Genomic DNA, 18,934 nt, shown 5'->3' with positions numbered 1-18,934 from the left:
TTTTAAGCAACTGGACAAACCTGTTGCTGCATTAGCAGCTGGAGACAGGGATGCATTTACTTCAACATAGTGATTTTTCCCAAGCTGAAGGGATGGTAGCTAGTTTACACATATTCACACATTCTGCTTCAACTCAATTCAGACTATCTCCTTTAGAGTTTGATGATTTTGGAACAGGGTAATAAAGTTCAATGAAACACTGCCTTTAGGGGTCCTCTTTGGTGGTGAAATCAGGTCATCAAAATTGACGTATATTTGCTTTTTTTAAAAAAAAATTTTTTTACCTGCCCAATTAGCTAAATACCTTAATATTCACATTATGCCACTTAATCTCCTCTTTTAAAGAGACACAATTTCAACTAACATTCATTCTAGTGAAGCAAAACTCTGCCTACTATTCCTTTGCCTAGTTTCTGGGAGTTTGGGCAGCTGCTGTTGTGTGTGCTGAAGGGAAATTGGATTCTTAAAGAAACTGCTTAATCTTCTCTATTAAGCAATTAAATAAAATGGGCTCTGGGAGTATGTAGCAGGTGGGTTTGGAAGTGAAAAAAACATTTTGAAAATCATGTTTTGCGTTTCAAATGGATGTTTAAAAATGCAACGGCATACATTTAAGAGAAAACGATGATGGGAGAGTTTTTATTAAGTGCTTCAAGTTAAGTGGAGAAAGGCTGAAAATTCAAGAACTTATACAATGGAAGAAGCCGGTTTAGTGGAAGTAGGCCCTGAATTTAAATGAGATCAATCTAAAAGGATACAGTGAAATTTATTCCAAATTACTCAGATTTTTTCTCCTTTGAAAAAAAAAAAAAACCGCTAAAAAAAGATATCGCCGCTTTATTTTGCAGGGTCTTCCTTCACGGCAATGTCACCAGTGCACCGGGACCTGAGAAACAAACTGATTATAGGTCGAAATGAAAAACAGAACAAACCAAAACCGAAACCGGCAGTGCTAGTGTGGAAGTCATTTAGGGGGCTGTCCTCCCATCTAACGTGTTCGTTTTTAATGAAAAGGGAAGGGAATACTTGATACCGCCTGACATTTGGTGCCTTTCCGCGAAATCTGAAACTTGAGACGCAAAACATTCCGCAGTTGTCGGTGAAATACCTGCCTTAAAAGCAGAGGCACAGCGAGCGTCTCTGGCCCGGAATTCCAGAGACGAATTTCCACCCCTCCCACGGAGTCACCTGCTCAGGGGGAACCCCGGCCAGAAATCCGGGTCGCGCCAGGTCAAATCTTGCGCGTCTCTTGTTTACTCCGCCCGGGGCAGGGCGGCGGCGCGGCCGGGGGGGGCGGGGGGGCGGCAGGATGCGCGGGGGAGGGGGAGGGGGAGGGGGAGGCCGCCGGGGCCACCGGGGCCACCAGTGCCCGGGGCGCTGGGCTCCGCTCGGCTCTGCGCCGCGGCTCCGGAGCCCGGGAGGGGCGGCGCGCGGTCCGCGCCCGGCAGGCAGACCCCCCCGGAGGCCGCGCTGCCGGCGCCCGCCCGGCCCTGCAGCCACCCGCCGCGGCCTCCGGGGAGCCTCCCCCGAGGGTGCACACGAGTCCGCACGCACGCAGGGGAGCGGCTGGAGGGAGCCCCGGTGTCCCCCGGGTGTCGCCGGGTCGGGGAGGAAGCCCAGGGCCCCGGTCCCCACTCGCCTGGGATTCCCCCGCCCCCGGGCCCCGCGCTCCCCGCGCTCCCCGCGCGGGCTGCGATCCGCTCGCGGGTCCTCCAGGCGAGGCCGCGCGCCGGCCAGACCCCCCAGGAACCGGCCGCTGCCCCGGCGGGTTGGAATCCCCCGCGGGGGCCGGCCGCGCGCCGCGAGCTGGGTGCGCCCCGGGCGCCCTGGTGAGTGACCCCAGGGAGAGCAGTTGGGGCATTTCAGGCGCGTGAAAAGTTCGCGCTTCCGCAGGGGCACGGAAAGAGCTAGGAAAAAGCTTTGCAGAGCTCCAGAAACGCCGCCGGCAGCGAGTCTGATTTTTTTTTTTTTTTTTTTTGACCCTAACAGAACCGTGAGCGGAGGCTGGGGGAGGGAGAGGAAAGGGGTCAGAGGTACACGGCCAGAATCCCGATGACAATACTAATTATTCTCTAATTCCGTGTGTCATCAAGACAGGGAACGATTAGATTTTAAGGGGGAAATGAGGAAGTTGGGGAGGGGGGCGGTTTCCACGTCCCTAAAGGAAATTCTCAGGCTCCTAGAGACGCCCAAGTTTTTTTTTTTTTTTTTTTTTTTTGCCTGACAAGCAGAGAGCAGCTCTCGGGGGAGTTCCCCGCTCGCAGCGAGCGGAGCGCGGCCGCGGTCTCCCCGGCCCGAGCGGCCGCAGCGGGGCCCGGCCCTGCCCTCGCCGTAGCCTCCCTCCCCGCCTCGCTCCCTCCCTCCCCGCCGCCCCGCGCGCCGCACATCCCGCTCTCGCTCTCGGGCTCCAGACTGGTTTTTCTGGTTCAGCCTCCCTCCCTGGGACGCGCTGGGGGATCCGATGACGTCGCTGGCTGAGTCTCTCCCTCTTCCTCCCTCCCTCCCTCCCTCCGCCTCCCCCCGCGCCCGCCCTCGCCGCGCACTCCTCCTAGTAACTTCTGTTCGGGGAGGCGCTGCCAGGAATAACCCGGTGCGTCCACGGCCCGGGAGGGGAGGCGGCCGCTGCGGCTCCCGCACGCAGCCTGCTCGCGGCCCGGGCCTCGCGCTCCCTCGCGAGCCCCGCGGCCCGCGCCCCGGGCCCGTCCCCGCGTAGTGTCAGAAAAATAAATAAAGGCAAGAGGAGCCCGGGCAGGCGGTCGGGATCTCTTCCCTCCCTCCGCGCCCGCCCTCCCTCTGTCCTTAAGGAAATGCTACCAGACACCCCCCACCAGACACGCTCAGCCTTGGCGAGGAGCGGCCGCCGCGCCAGCGAGAACAAGGGCACCAGGGGGGTTTCCTCCTCCTCCTCCTCCTCCTCCTCTCCCTCCTCCTCTCCCTCCTCCTCTTCTCCGTCCTCCTCCTCCTCCTCCTCCTCCTCCTCCTCCTTCTCAGCGGTGACTTTCCAGGTGAGCGGCCGCCGCGGCTGCGAGGATCCCCCTCGCCCGCTCGGGCTCGGGCCGCCGCGTCGCGCCCTCCTCCCGCCCGGGTCACCCGGCGGCGGCCGGGAGCTGACAGCCGCCCGAGGGGCTCGCGGACCGGAGGCGGGCGGCCGGCGGGAGGCGGGCTGGCGGTGAGAGGGTGGAGAGGAGCGGAGCGGGGCGCCGCCGGGCGCTGCGTCCCCGCCGGAGGAGGGTCTCCGCCGGAACATCTGCGGGGACCGTGGCACAAGTCTTTGCCAAGTTGGGTCTTGGACCTGGAGGCTCCCCCGAGCCTGGAGCAACTTGGAGGGTCTCCCGGCTCCTAGCACTGTTCCTGCACGCCTGGACTCTGGGGTGCCGGGTGCAGCCCCGGGGTGCGAGGAGGGCGGACCGGCCGTTCGGGAGAGCGGAGCGGCGGGAATCTAGGTTCCTCGGCGCGGTAAGTGGCCCGGGCGCGGGCGCCGTGTTTTTCCTGCCTCCCCTCGCCTCGGGAGCTTGTTTCACTTTATGCCGAGATCGCGTCCGCCGGCCTCGGTCGCCCGTCGCGGCGCGCGCCCCCGGCCCCTTGGCGGCGGCCCGAGGGTGAGGGTCGGAGGGGGCGGGGACGGGGGAGACCTCGCCCGGGGGGTCCGGCGCGCCGGGAAATGCGGGGAATACCCTGGCCGAGGATCTATGCAGATGAGGGGAGGCTGCTTTGCGTAATGTCCTGGGGGGAGGGGGCCGCGCGGGAGCGCCGGCGGCAGGAATGTGCCTGGGTACTAATGAGGGACGTGCACCGGCGCGCACCGCCGGCCACCGCTGCGGCTGCCGCGGCCGCCGGCCGCCCGTCGTCAGGTAGCGGGGGAGGGGGCCGCGGGCGGCGGGCGGCGGGCGGCGGGCGTGCGGCGCGGGCCGGGGGCGGGCGGCGGGCGGGCGGCGCGGGGGCCGGGCCGCCGGCCTGCGGCCGAGCGAGCGCGGCGAAGGCGCTAGCGGTTGGCATTTCAGTGACTCCTTTCTCCTCCCGAGCGAGGAAGGAAGGAGGGAAGGAAGGAAGGAAGGAAGGAAGCAAGGAGGAGAGAAGGAGAGAAGGAAGGAAGCGAGCGAGGAGGGGACTGTCTCGATGGAAGGTTCAGGCGGAGGCGCCCTCGCCTCGCGGGTGCAGCGGCCGCACAGCGGCTCCCGGCGCGTCGGGCCGGCCGGGGGCGCGCGGAGACGGGTGGGGGCGGTTTGCATGCGTGTTGGTCTGTGCGTCTGCCCGGGGACCGGGAAGGGACATGTGTGTTTGCGCTCTGCACTGTGGGGAGCTGGGTCTGCGCCTTTATGTCTGTTCCCTGAAGTGGGTGGAACGTTGGCCCGTTCCGGGAATGTTCCATGACGTGGTGCGGCCACAGGAAGGGGGTTAACGAGGGGCTCTCTGCCGCGGCGGCTCCGCCGGCTGCTATCAAAGCAGATGTGCTGCCGCCGCCGCCGCCGCCGCTGCTCTCACCTCCCTCCACCCCTCCCCCCGCCTTCCCATTCCGTGCGTCGGGTGGTGGTAGGGGCGAGACAGGAAAACATTGCTCTGTGTGTGTGTGTGTGTGTGGGGCGGGGGGTGATGGACGTGTGGTGTCTGTCGTGTTGGGTGGGGGAGACTCCAGATTAGCTCTGCCACCCCAGCTGTTATCACAGATCGGTGCGCTTTATACGCATGTGCCTCTCGCGTTCTGTCCCTCTTACATAACACATCCAGTGCAGCAGAGGACACGGGAAAATGCGACCCCAACCCTCCAAGCCCAAATTGGGTGAGGGAGTAGAAGGTCAGGAAGTGCCCCCGGGTGGTGGTGTCCTTCAGGGACGTGGCTTCCAGTGGGAAAAGGGAGGAGGGGAAGAAGGGTTTTCTTCAAGTGGCTCCTCTCATCTCTGACTTGAAAGCATCTAACCGAAAAGGACTGCAGGAACTAGTCTTCTCTAATGGGAAAGCTTTTACAGGCTTCGCCGGGGGAAAGTGGGTACTTTAACCTCGGGAGTGCAGAGAAGACAGAGGGTCCTTAACAGACGCTTAGAGGAGCCGAGCAATAATATGTGTGGGGTAGGGGGCAGTGCGGGTGGCTTCGAGGGGACCGGAGGAATAACCTGATAATAGGTTTCGCTGGAGGCCTCAGGACACCTGTAATGGCTTAGAATTCTCACAGGAAGCAGTGTGTGCAACTGACATTGCAAAAGCCTTATTCTCTGCACAGTTTCTTAGGCCTAAAATGAACATAAAAAGGCTTGTTTCCGGTACTTTCATTATAATGGAAAATTTGAACCGATTGTTCTCCTTCCTTTTTTTTTTTTTTTTTTTGCCATTTTAAAAATAACTCCATTTACCTCCAAATAAATATTGGTACTCTCTCCCACCCCCAAAGGCTAGACCTTGATAATTCACAAGAGGACTGTGTTTTTCTAGCATACTCAGAGCTCTAGTCAAGGGCTATTGATTTTTCTCTTTAGTACAGTTGTTTCTTTTGTGGCGCATAATCAAGCCCAGAAATTACTTGAAATATTAATAAGATCCATTTTAATTAAATTTGCAATGATCTGTCCTCCTAGAAAAAGGCCATTTAACTTTATTAGAAACATTTCCTCCAGCGATATAGTAATGTTTGGTGATATTTGTCCTTGAGCAAACCGTTATTTTAAATCTTTGCATACATATATATGTACATTGATATGTATTAATTTATGTATTTGATACATATATTAGTGTTTGCACTAATCCTGTGCTTTTCACCTTATCAGGATGCCAAAACAAGATTTTAACCAAATAGATTGTGTAATGAAGCAGATTCGGTTTGATTTTTGAGATATAGGCCAAATGATTTGTTAAGACAAAAATGCCTTCTGTGTGCTATCACTTTCATTAGTAAGACTAAGAAATCATGTTACCAGATGAGAACTGTGCATTTTTATTTTGAGGTGAAAGGGATTTACCAACATCCACTTAATGATAGTGTGCTTCAAATGTCATAATCCCTTTTGACCGCTAGGTTTGAAATATGCAGCGTATTTTCTTATGTACAGAAAAAAGATACATGGCAATGGTGAATCTTTTGAAAATTGTCTGAGTTTCTTGCTTTGAACATAGGTCAGATATAAAACAAAATTCATTTGTTGGAATCTGTATTTCTGTACGGTGATTGTATTTTATTGGCTTTTTAAAGAGACTGCTTATGTTTATGGAAGAGTGTTTCTGATTACATTGATTTGGGGACGATTTTGGGAGTAGTAGCATATTGATGATGATTACAGACTTAAAATTCAACTGATTTTTAATCTGTTGGATCCTTGTGGAGGTCTTTGGAAAAATACCTTTGAAGTAGATAAAACATTTTTATATTTCTATTAAACATGGATGTGAAAGTGGATTTACAATATGTGTATTATTGCAGAATGAAATCATATTATTTGACTACATTGAAAGATTAGCCAGCAGAATCTTTTGATTGATTAGGCTACTTTTACATGAGATGTGTTTTCAAACGTTCTCGTTACTATGAAAACAAAACAGAGACGACACGTATGCAGGCGTTCCTTGTAGAATAATGGTACATGTGTCTGCTTGAGCTTTTGGCACTTTGTCATTATTCAGAAAACCAAGTTGAATTTTTTGTGCTGATTCAATTTAAAGTGAAGACTTTTTTTTTTTAATTTGCCTATTTTGATTTTCAAAACAGGGCTTATTTCAACAGCAGCAACAACAAGTTAACAGTCTATTTGTGTTGGTATTAGATTTTCTTTAGTTATCAGTAATTAGCTGGAGTTAATCTGAAAGCTTCAGTGTAGCAAAAGTAGTTTTAAAGACCGATAGAAAATGTTATTTGGCATGAGTGAAAGGCGTATTCCATTACGGTATAGAATAATTTAATTCCTCATGTAGTAATTATTATAATAAGGGAAAAGTGGTTAAGATCAATTGGATGGATGGTCTGGGATCAAACAGGTTGCTACTCCCCTAAGTCTGTTTAAAAATGAACACTGCTTTCAAATTTTGGTTCCTAGTCAGCATCAGTAGGACTCTGTATTGGTCTATGCAACAATCCTGTAGGTGGAGAAGTGGTTCACAATTTAAACTTCCACCTGACAATTCCAGTGCTATGCTTCATATATAATGAATTTATGCACGAACTCATCATGAATCCATATTTTGGCTAAAATGTGGTATGTAAGTATTACAGCTTTTAAGGTGTTACTATATAAAAGAACAGAGGAAGTTTGCCATCTCAACTCAGTGGACTTCAGGCTTTATAAGGAACTTCACACTATCAGCGTGTATGGGTTTGCTGTAACCGCATAGGCAGAGCCTTCATTATTCTTGAGTAAAACTTCAGTGAATGTTCCAGTAAGGCTCCTCAATGCATGAAGTTGTGGATGAACACAGAAGATTGAGAGAAAATGGGAAAGCTTTATGAAAATAAGATGTTGCTTATTGGGGGAAATTGTACAACTGAAATAATTTTCTGTTTGTTCATGATATTTTATCACAATTTAAAAAAAACATTGCTTTCTATATGCTATTTATGGCAATGCTAACAAAAAGGAAGTTGTAAATCAGTATTTGTAGCTGTGAGATGGCTCTAAGTAATTTGGAAAAATATTTGAGCACTTTATCTATGATTGTGACACAGCCAGTCTTCACATACAAGAGGGTAACATAGCCTACTTGATTTGTGCAATCTTTGGCTTCTGTGGACCATGGCTACTAGCGTTAAGATAGATATAGGACTATACTGTCTTCACAACTGAATTTAGAATAGAATCCGGACTGCTTGATAAGTTGTGTCACCATTCTTTGAGCCAAATATGTGCTAATCTTAACATATATTATCTGTCATTTGAGGTATTAATTATGGCATTTGGTCTACTCTATAAGTGTCTATAACTTTAGATTTCCTCTCAGCTTAAAATTTGGAGCCTAACTAGGTAAACATATTTGAAGAAAGTGCTTTGGAGACAAGAGATGAAAATGAAGTTTGTATGCCTGAAGACAGCTCTGGGCGGAGAGCAGGTGGGGTTTGACCTACCACTTCTGGGTCATGAGGTGATTGGATGTAAGGGCTGGAAGCACTCAGGGCCAGGCAGCATTTTTGACTTGTCATTCAAATATAATCTTAGCTGTTTCTCCAGAGTACTATGACAAATGACCCAGTCATTGTTTATCAATACAACTTATTCATCCACTCATTCAACAAGTATTTACTATGGGTCAGGCCTTCTGCTAGACACCAAAAATATAATGATGATCCAGACCAGAAAAAAAGCTTCTAATCTAGTGGAGTTGACAGATATAGGCCATGAGGTGAACCAATAGCAGTAGAGCCACATTAAGTTGTGAGTGCTATGGAAAAAACATAAAGAAGTGTACAATAAGGGATATATCACCTCTGTCTGAGGAGGTAGTAATTGAGCTGAGACTGAAGAATAAGTTATAGTCAAGTGGAAAGAAGTGGGTGGGGAGAAAGAGAGTATTGTACAAAGAGGGGATAATGCAAATGCCTTGAGATTGGGGAATGTACAGTGTTTTTGGGAGCTGAAAGTGAGCCAGTGGGGCTGGAGGGCACCTAATAACAGAGGTAATGCAAGGTGCAGCCAGACAATGTGGTTGATATCACATCAATCATTCTGAATGTTTATGAATGATTATCTAACCTGGTATAAATGGGCACTGTCCTTGGAAAATCTGGGCATATGGTGACCCTACTCTTGGTGATGTTGATCATTGGAGAGGGAATTTTGGGGGGCAGGGTCTAGAAGTTGGAGGAGGCCTATCTATCTATAGCATGTTTACAATCAATGATACTTGAACAATGATCAATGATACTTTACCCCTGGAGGTTTGTTATGATTCTATGTGTTGACTTTCAGTTTGAGGAGTTTAGTTGTAGGTTAGCTATTGTTATTTGCAGATCACTCTTTAAAATAAATAATTTAAATGAAAAAATACGTATTAGAAGTTCAAGTTAACTAAATTCGTCAACATCATTGATTCAATTAATGAATAACTACCAATTCCGAAGTCTTTACAAGGTCGCTGTTTGAAGAACCAATTAATCTTTAGAGCCCTGCATGAGCTGAATCTATATGTTTCTAAAGAGCTAGTGAAACATTCAGTTCCCAGATAATTTCTCTACGTGACTGCAAATACCAGGACCTTTGGGAAAATGTGGATTTTATTTTTTTCTTTCTGTATGATTCAGGGTCAGTGTATCACAAAACAGTAGAGAAACAAGTTAGTGAAAATAACATTTCTTTGTGTAATTTTGGACTCATATTCCATTTCGTGAACTCTTGTCATTTAATTAATTTGCTCCCTGTTTTAAAATTTACAGAATGTAGAAAATTCAATTTATGTGGCAGAAGGAGTCAGTATGTATAGGAGAAGTCTCAAGCTTATGCCCTGGAGTCAGACTGGGAATCAGGATGAGTACTTGAGAGATAAGAGGATAATGAACCTTGGTTTAAGAATTTTTATAATCTAGAGAAGACATATGGCTTTTAAAATAAACTGTATTAAAACAAGTGGAAGTAGAGGATACATGGAGGCATTTTTTTTTTTTTTTTCCCAACTGGAAAGAGTAGAAGGTCCCTATGGGAATAAGTAAGTTTTGAGTGCGGGGCCTTGAAGGTTGAAGTGAATTTCAAGAAATCCTCCTGAGAGAGAAGGGAGGGGCACAGTGAATTTGATCTGGGATGGTGGGGCATAGTTGTGCCAAGGCGGAGGAGGAGTATGGTGAGCATTGGCTCTGGACCAGGTGGGATGTGAAGCCCTCCTGAGAAAGCTGGATTTCACTGAAGGTTTTTGAGCAGAGGAGTGATGCTAGAATGTGTGTGTGTTCAGAGAGAAAAGTTTATGGGCTGGATATCTTGGTGGCAAGGAGGCCATTAAATTGGTATCATGCCCCAAAAAGAAGTAATGAAGGTTGATATTACTGAATGACAATATGAATTTTTTATCTTATTCATAAACATTTAAATAATACATAACCAAGTGGTTAAAATAATTTGATAAGCATGACCAAATATGTATGATAGTCACTTTGTGCTACATCTTAAGAACATAGTACTACATTATTATTTTAACCTACTATAAAACTTTTAACCCTGAACATTATTCATAAATATTAATAGTAGAGGTTTGCTACCAAACACTAACTTATGGAAATGATTATACTTAAAATTATTTTAAGGTGTAAATATTTAAGGAATGGATAGATGATTCATTTTGTGGTTCATTAGAGTACTGCTTTCTAAATGATAGCTGATTATACCTAAATCATGACAATATTGGACAGATAGTGTAGTGCGGTGTCTTTGAAAGGCGGTGCTTCTTTGACAGATTTATTTGGTGGTTTCATTTTCTCGGAAAAAGAAAGCAGGAGATCAGGGAAGCTCTTATTTGCATTGTGGCAGATTCACTTGATTTCAGAAGGCCAAGGAAAAGGTGGGACTTTTGAAACTAGGCAGTGGGAAAATACAGACGCACCCTCATTTATATTTGCTTAGGGGTCTGTAGGTGTGCATATGTGTGCATGGACACCCATATATACTAATCTTAGAAAATCGTATGTATTCAGGGATCCCTGGGTGGCTCAGCGGTTTAATGCCTGCCTTCGGCCCAGGGTGTGTTCCTGGAGCCCCATGGATGGAGTCCCACGTCGGACTCCCTCCATGGAGCCTGCTTCTCCCGCTACCTGTGTCTCTGCCTTTCTCTCTCTGCATCTCTCATGAATAAATAAATAAAATCTTAAAAAAAAAAAAAGAAAATCGTATGTATTCAGTGAGAAAGAAAATTTTGATACTTAAAATATAAGCATGAATTCTCATCCTGATAGTTGCGGAAAGAATTTCTTTTAAAATGGAGATTGGGTCTAATTCCATATAAAGAAGATTATAGGAAAGGTAATTTAAATTGTAAGTAGCTTTGTTCACTAAAATACTAGATTCATTTGAAACAGTGTTTTATTTCTTTTGGAAGCCAGACAACTAGTTTAATAGTGTACATATGAAACACTAATTTGGCTTGTTAATTGGATGCAATTAAACTGAGGTTATTTTATACTGCTTAATTGTCTGAAAATTACATGTGTTGCCATGCCTGTGTAATGTGAGGCAAAACTGGGGGTATAGTGAAAGTGGAGGTGGAGGGACGTAAGGTCTAGTAGTGTCTTTGCAATTAGCTTTCTGTAAAAACTTGGAAGCAAGTCGTTTAAACTCTCTGGACTTCATTTGGAAATGAAAGGATTGGAACAGATGGGCTTCTAAAGCCTCTTCCAACACATATTCTATCAGTTTATAAATTCTACTTTGTAGTTATAGAGAATGCAGTGTCATTATATTCTGTAATTATGGTATTACAAGGATGAACTAAACACTTTTATAAAATCAGCACAGTGCCAATTTGCAAATCCGTTAGAAGGAAGGGTATGTAGGCTGAAAGAGCACTTACTCTGTGCCAGGCTGCATACCAGGCACTCTCCAGTGATAGCTGTCAGAAGATTTGGTATTACCTTCATGTTTACATTTCAGAAGATCGAGACTCAGAAAGGTTAACAGACTTTTTACAGGGACACTCCAACAGTAGTGAAGCAGGATTTGAACTCAGGGCTATTTGGCTCCAAAAACATTTGGTCTTTTTAACATTTCATAAGCATAAGCAACTGTTAAACATCAAAATTACTACAGAAATTTTAAAAATTAAATTGCTAGCCATTTCGCTCACTTTAGCACAGTATAGTAGTATAGGCATATCCACTAGTGGGATACACACTGTGTGAAGGAGGTCACCTAGGAGCAAAGAGCCTGGATTTAAAGTCAGACAAGGGGCGCCTGGGTGGCTCACTGGGTTAAGTGTCTGCCTTCGGCTTAGGTCATGATTCCAGGGTCCTGGGATAGAGTTCCACATCAGGCTCCCTGCTCAGTGGGGAGCCTGTTTTTCTCTCCCTCTGCTGCTCTGCCTGCCTGTGCTCTCTCTCTCTCTGAGTCAAATAAATAAAAATCTTAAAAAAAAAAAAAAAGAAAAGAAAAGAAAAGAAAGAAAGAACAGGGTAAATTCCAGCTCTATCACAAGCTCCAGGGAATTTCGGAAGGTCACTTAACCTCCTGGAGGTTACAAAATGAGGATGATAATATCTGTTTAAGGGTCGTTGTGAAATTTTTATGAGAATATGTGTACCTATCTCACTGAGTTCATAATAAACATTAAATACCTAATCACTATGATTATTATTAAGAAGGGATTAGACCAAAAGAAAAAAAAAACACAAGAGAACTCAGTGTTGTGACAGTAAAATATCACTTACACATTTTCAAATGGTCTATTAAGCTCCTGATTGAAATGGCTTAAGAAATGATGTCAGAGAGCCCATGTTTTTCAACTTGGCAAGTGGAAATATCAGTTAGTTTGGGGATATTTCTCATTTAGCTCAGCCTGTGCTACACTAGTGAAGTGAACGAAATTCCCTGGTTCTTTATGGATCATCCTTCTGGAGTTTTTTGGTCTAAAAATAGCCTTCGGGGCCTGAATTACCCAACTTGAACTTCTATGTAAATTGCAAGAGCTGGAGAACCAGTGTTTACTCATGGGGCCTTGGACTTGCTTAGGAGGCACAACTGGAGTGTTCCTGGGACTGCTGGCTTTTAAGCAGACATTTATTAACTCAACAGAGATTTATTAAGCACCTACCTGCTCTGGGAAAGGTTCTGTTCTAGACATTGGGGATTAAATAGTTAAAAAAAAATTCCCTGTCCTCATGGTGTTTGTATTCTACTGGACTACTTTAGAAACTTTTTTAGGCAAATTTAGTTATGTACTACTTTCCAGTGTTTTTTTAAAAATCTCTACTTTCATCTTGTGTCTCTCAAACCAAATAATAGTTAGTGAAGTGTTGCAGGATTTACTAAATCACTAATGAAAAAATCCCATTTATTATACCCATATCTGTATCTATATTTTTCATAGTAGCATAGTACTATTTTTGCATGATTAAATATTATAGTACCTTTTTAAAATTCCTCTTTGTGGTTCAGCATGATGGCCTTTCCTAACCTATAGAATCAAGTTCTGGCTATTTTTTCATAAGGAAGAAAGAGAATGGTTTTTAAATGACACATTTTATTGTACAATGTATTCATAGTTTGTTAAAAGTGAAGAGATTACCACGACTTACATTTGGCATGTATATTTTTCATCTTTTTAAAATGAATTTTTCATTTTCGTATAATTTTTCGTGATCAAATTTCTAGTGGATTAGGGTGATTTGTTTATACTTTCCCCAAAATGTGGTAAACAGTCCATGGTAGATAGACAGTAGGAAGGCAGTAGGTATTTGGTGAATATTGAAAGTCATAATTCTCAAGAAACTCATACTTGAAATGGTAAGAAAAGACTTTGGACTCATTGTAAGATGGCAGGAGGGATCATCAGAATCAAATGATGGATGGAATCCTGGCTAGTCTTTGCTTCCTAAGTGTTTCTTCACCTTCATAAGATGTTCCCTGGGAAACAGCTGTCTCCCCTCTGCACCCACCAATCACACTTCTTACAGCCGTAGTCAGGGTCTCCCTGGGCTCCATGCTTCCCATTTGAATTTATAGCAACTGTCCAGGTAGAGCCATTTTGAGGTTGTTTTTTCCTACAGTTGGACCAGGAAGTTTATAGTGGACAAGGATTCTTCCATATAGGATAGTTTTCTTTGGCCATATTTTGTTTAGAGTGCTCTGAAAGGATCGCTATATGCAGGTAGTTACTGTATATAGGTGTAGGGGTTAAGGAAAAGTTGTTTCTTGGTAGGCCTGCTTGGATAGATTTAGCATAAAGAGAGAATGTATTTCTTTACTCCATTATGGATCCTGGCCCTTGGAAGCAAAGAAAAATACAGGAGGGAAGGCTGGGGGTGAATCTTTTCCTCTCAGGTGAAGTGATGAAATCTGTCTTGGCAATCCAGCAGGGGCCTGTGGGACAATCCTGATGGCCAGCCCCAACACTTTATGGACAAGTCATGGGAAGTTCAGCCTCTAATTATCCATGAAATAATTATCAAACTTTATTTTTCTTTCTTCTCCTGATGCCTACATTTTAAATAACCCCTGTTTGTCTAAGCAAAGGAAAAATCCAGGTTCATAAACATTCAATTTATTTTCTTTTTACTCAATTGATTTGCTATGTGTCAAAGTTTCTGTTTAGAGAAATACAAACTTTTTGGGTAAAATGAGGATTTTTAATATTTTGGGGGCTTTAGTGTCAGGATGTGCTCATTAGAGCCTACACTGGGGCCATAGAAGACACGAATGGCTGATAGTAAACCCTTATCCCACTAGTTCATTGCTTGCCTCATTATTGATTTTCAAAATGATTCAAGCAAAGTGGCTGTACTGTTATATTTCACTTCTTCTTCATCTGTAAAAATGAAGCATTGTTTATAGCACTGCCCTACCTCCTGGGAGCAGAGCAGGGTAACACAAGAGAATTGGAGTGGCTATTTTTAGGATGTGAAGCAACACTAAGTTTTGAGAATAATTCAGTTGTTGAAAAAAAATATGATACACAGCAATACATTTGTGACAAGGGTTAGTAAAGTGTTCTTGAGATAATTGACTGCTATTGATGCAATTTATTATAGGCATATGTAATTGTTTTCAGAAAGATAATGGTTAGCAGCTCCACAGCTTGTTGTAATATCCCCTGGTGCATTTAAATTTTGCGTAAGTCACTAATGCACATGTGTAACAAAATTTTGAGATAGTTATACCCATATTCAAGCAAAAGAAAAGGAATCCAAAGACAATTTGTTTTTGAATTTGTAATCTGTTTACTTGTCCCGATGGCCTCAGTAATGTCTATGGTGAACTTGGTGCCCAAATTTAATCAAGTGTAGCTTTTAAAAATGGGCCAAGTGGCTCAGAATATTCAAAATGACCTTTTAAAATAAATCACCTGACAGTATAGAATATAACAAATAATTGGATGCTGAGTGTAGAGATTAGACTTTTTTAATGGACAGACTCCAAATCTGTTCAGTCATCAGTTGATTTTGGCCATTTTTGGTGAGTTTACTAATATTAAATCTAATGATATCTGAAAGTAGTTATGATGGGTATCAATAGCTGATCTGGAAAACTTTCACATTTTAGCTAAACCCAGGAATTAATATTGTGAGGAAATTGTCCTGATAATTTGTCTTTCTTTTCCTATATTCTTATGGGTTATGTAGGATGGGAACAAAGAGAAGCAAAGAGAAGACACTTTGAAATTAATAACAAAATGGCCCTAGCTTTGAAGCCTGCTGTGATTATATTAATCTTCCTCATAGCTGTAAAAGCAGACCATGTCTAACAGTATCTCTAACATCTGTGATCTCCTTGACACCAACAGGTTTTGGGTTGAATTTCATAAGAAATTTTGACACTATGCTGCACAATTGTGTAAATCAAACTGCTGTTTTCATGTTTGACATAGACATGTTAAGTATTACTAAGAATATGAGGCAGGGAGAAGGAGAGCAGGATAGAAATGGGACTCTGAGGGTCTCTGGAGTATGCAAATGCCTTACTTACTTATTCAATGTAAACTTTCCCCGAGCTTTTATCCAGGTGGGTCAGATCTTAGGTTCTAGTGGGCAGCATCTTCCGTATCAGTTCAGCATCTAGTGAGAAGTTTTACTTCTTCCTACCCCCCCCTTTTTTTTAATATTTATTTATTCATGAGAAACATGGAGAGGAGACAGAGAGAGAGGCAGAGACACAGGCAGAGGGAGAAGCAGGCTCCAGGCAGGGAGCCTGACGTGGGACTCTCGATCCCAGGTCTCCAGGAGCATGCCCTGGGCCAAAGGCAGCACTAAACCATTGAGCCACCCGGGCTGCCCCTGTCCCTTTGATACAATTTGTAGTTCTGCAAGTTACACCTGATTTAGGGCATCTCTTAAAGTATCTGATTTCAGTTATGGTGATTAATTTGCATGGGTGTAGGACTGACGTATTGATTTGTCAAATGATGACAGGACATTTTGCGATGTAAGTCTTCTCAGAGAATGTCAGGATTAGATAAAGCCATTGGAGCCATCATTTAATCCCCAACTGAGCAAGGAGAAAGCACTCAGGACAAATCACCAACGATTACCTGCATTAGTCTCTACTTCTTTGCTTTGGGAGGCAGATTCCACTCCTGGAACACTGCAGTTTATCAGCAGTTTGGCCCCCTGTAGCTTTCCACGTTTCCTCATTCACTTGCATGACATTCCTACAACTATTTAAAGATAGTGATCATGTTCATCTTAAGTATTCCTTCCTCCAGGCTGAATATTCCTAGTTCCCTCAAGTAGACCTCTTATTATGGCTCTTTCATTTTTAAACTTTTTAAAAAATTTTTATTTATTTATGATAGTCACAGAGAGAGAGAGAGAGAGAGAGAGAGGCAGAGACATAGGCAGAGGGAGAAGCAGGCTCCATGCACCGGGAGCCCGACGTGGGATTTGATCCCGGGTCTCCAGGATCCTGCCCTGGGCCAAAGGCAGGCGCTAAACCGCTGCGCCACCCAGGGATCCCCGGCTCTTTCATTTTTATTCTATTAATTTCTTTAGGGATCAATCTGTTCATGTCTGAAATGTACTCTAGGCTATTGTTTGGTTTGAATCCTCAAAAGTAAATTGCTTATTGCTTTACTCTTTAGAATATAGCCTCTTATCAACTGGGTAGAGACCTTCTACAGGAAAGGCCTAAACGTGCTGAGACCTTTACAGCGGGAATAGAGTTGGAATGTGTAATAATGTAACACAAATCCATTTTTACAAATAAAGTTATTGAAATTCTGGTGTGACATGTATGGGAGTATAAAATACAATAGAGGTAGCAATAGAATATAAAAGATAAAGAGGAGTGTTTCACTATTCTCATCATCAAAACTTTTGTAATGTACGGTACTGAGCAAAAGAACTATTCAAAGGAAGCTATAATTAGAAGAAGCAGGTGAAGTACCACCAGAGAGGTGAAGTATTAAGGTGGAAAATCATCTCTGGCTGAGGAGTTCTGGGAACATTTCATGAGAAAGGGGATGCTTTAGATAGGCCTTGACTTTGATAGGCATCATGGTGGGAAAGTGTCGAGTATTATCACAGAAACATGTGATTTGAGGGTAGCACAAAATGCATATTTAGTGAATATTGGTGATAAAGTTAGAATACTTGAGATACATTGTCTAAGGACTTGTATTCCAGCTTACAGAGTTTGTATTTAATATGATAAGTAATGGTGGACGTACATACTGCAACACATTGAGAATTTGCCCCTGATTTTGGCAGTTTCATAACTTTGCAAACACAGTTAAATGAAATGAAACAGATAAAAGATATGTAGGAATTTTTATGCAGAAAATTCTGTTTCATGTGCATTTTTGCATGGGACATACTGGTTTTGAATTAGCATATCATTATTACTTTCTTTGTCCTAGAAGCTCAACAATCTTTAGGATAATGACTTTAATCACAAAGGTAAAGTAATTATATCACCAGTGGGCATTTTCCTGTGCTGATTATTCATGTCTTTTCTACTTCCTACTCTTTTTCCTATAAATGACATGCCATAGTGACACTAAGTTCTGCTCAAATGGTTGTAATTTTCTATGAACTAAATCAATCTTTTCTTTGATTTATATCTTCTATTAATAAAAAGTGGAGATATAGAATGTTGGGAAGTACTTCTATGCAAGTGTATGACTCGTAAGACCATCACCTTTGTAGTACCTGGGAGTATGCAATGAATTTTGTTGCATCTTAATAACAATTTAGAAAATTTTCTTACTTTAGATCTGGACTGTCTTTAGTGTCTGTGAGAAAATGCTTTTTTAATTTGGCTACATGGATTACTTCTTAATCCACATAATAAATAGGAAAGAAGATGATGAGCACGTATTTCACGGAACAAGAGGACCTATACACAGAAGTGATATACTAGACAATATATTAGACAAGAGTAACAAGACTCTATGTATGTTACTAAAACAAAAGTTACCATTTCCTGAGTGGGCACTTTGATTTTGGAACTCTCCTTTTAACCACTGTGGAAAGTAACTCATTTTAGATTTAGCTCTGGTCACACTGTTAGTCTCTAGAGAAGTACACAGGACTCTGTGAAGGACTAGGAGAGAATACAAAAATACTGTAGTGTAACATAGCAACTTATGCAGTTCATTAAATTTTAATTACACTTGAACGCATGTGGGAACACTAATATTTCAATGACACTTGATTACAGGCCATCTGAACACACTATTATTTAGACTTTATTGAGGGCCTATTCTGAAATATTAAATATAGATGGAGGCTGGAAAAGGAGGTATGCTCTGAAACACTTAAGTACTACATAACATATTTCCATTTGAAGAACATACTGACTTTTATCTAGAGCCTAAAAAGTATGAGGTGATGATGTCCCATCTTGTTATGGTCTAGAAGAGGAAACGGACAGTCCTTGTACCACCTGTAGGTCCTAATATTGTTTTAAGTGACAGGTCTGTCTTTTGTGAAGTTGTCCAGCCTTGAGGGAATCAAGGCACTAATATTTTGCACTGAGGATCACTTAATAAATAGGAGGTTGTAGCTTTGGAGACATATTGTAAGAAAAATAAAATTATAGGGCTTGGAAATACTGAAGTAGAAAAAGATCTTATTGGAGCCAAAGATTGTGGAGCATGTAGTTAGATAGTTTTTTTTACAAAAGGTTTATTCATTCCTGTATGTGTGTGTGTAACGTAGTTCTCTCCTCATGTCTGTACCTTCTCCTTCCTGTTCAGTCAAGGAGCTGTACTTTTCTTTTGACTTTGCTTCACATATTTAATTTTGACCTGGACTCTGACTTGGGCAAGTACTAGCTCTAGAGGAACAATGCAGTCCTACAATGAGTAATGTAAGAAGGACATGGAGCTGAGAAAG

General features: G+C 43.7%; 1 protein-coding gene across 4 annotated transcripts in view; it reads left to right on the top strand.

Moving 5' to 3' along the window:
- Window positions 1-1,156: 1,156 nt before the first annotated feature.
- HIVEP2 (HIVEP zinc finger 2) overlaps window positions 1,157-18,934 on the top strand; it is a 194,220-nt gene continuing 176,442 nt past the window's right edge. The window contains exon 1 of one of the 4 annotated variants that reach the window (XM_072825934.1): window positions 1,157-1,230. The gene's annotated coding sequence lies outside the window, so the exon portion shown is untranslated. Of the gene's footprint in view, window positions 1,231-2,725; window positions 3,006-3,153; window positions 3,457-3,723; window positions 3,852-18,934 lie in introns of those variants that run through there. The other 3 variants (XM_072825928.1, XM_072825905.1, XM_072825912.1) reach the window with 3 other exon arrangements.

This window comes from Canis lupus, chromosome 1 (assembly GCF_048164855.1).
Source record: "Canis lupus baileyi chromosome 1, mCanLup2.hap1, whole genome shotgun sequence".
NCBI lineage: Eukaryota > Metazoa > Chordata > Mammalia > Carnivora > Canidae > Canis > Canis lupus.
Note: the sequence above shows the minus strand (reverse complement) of the source record. Positions and strands in the feature narration are given on the sequence as shown.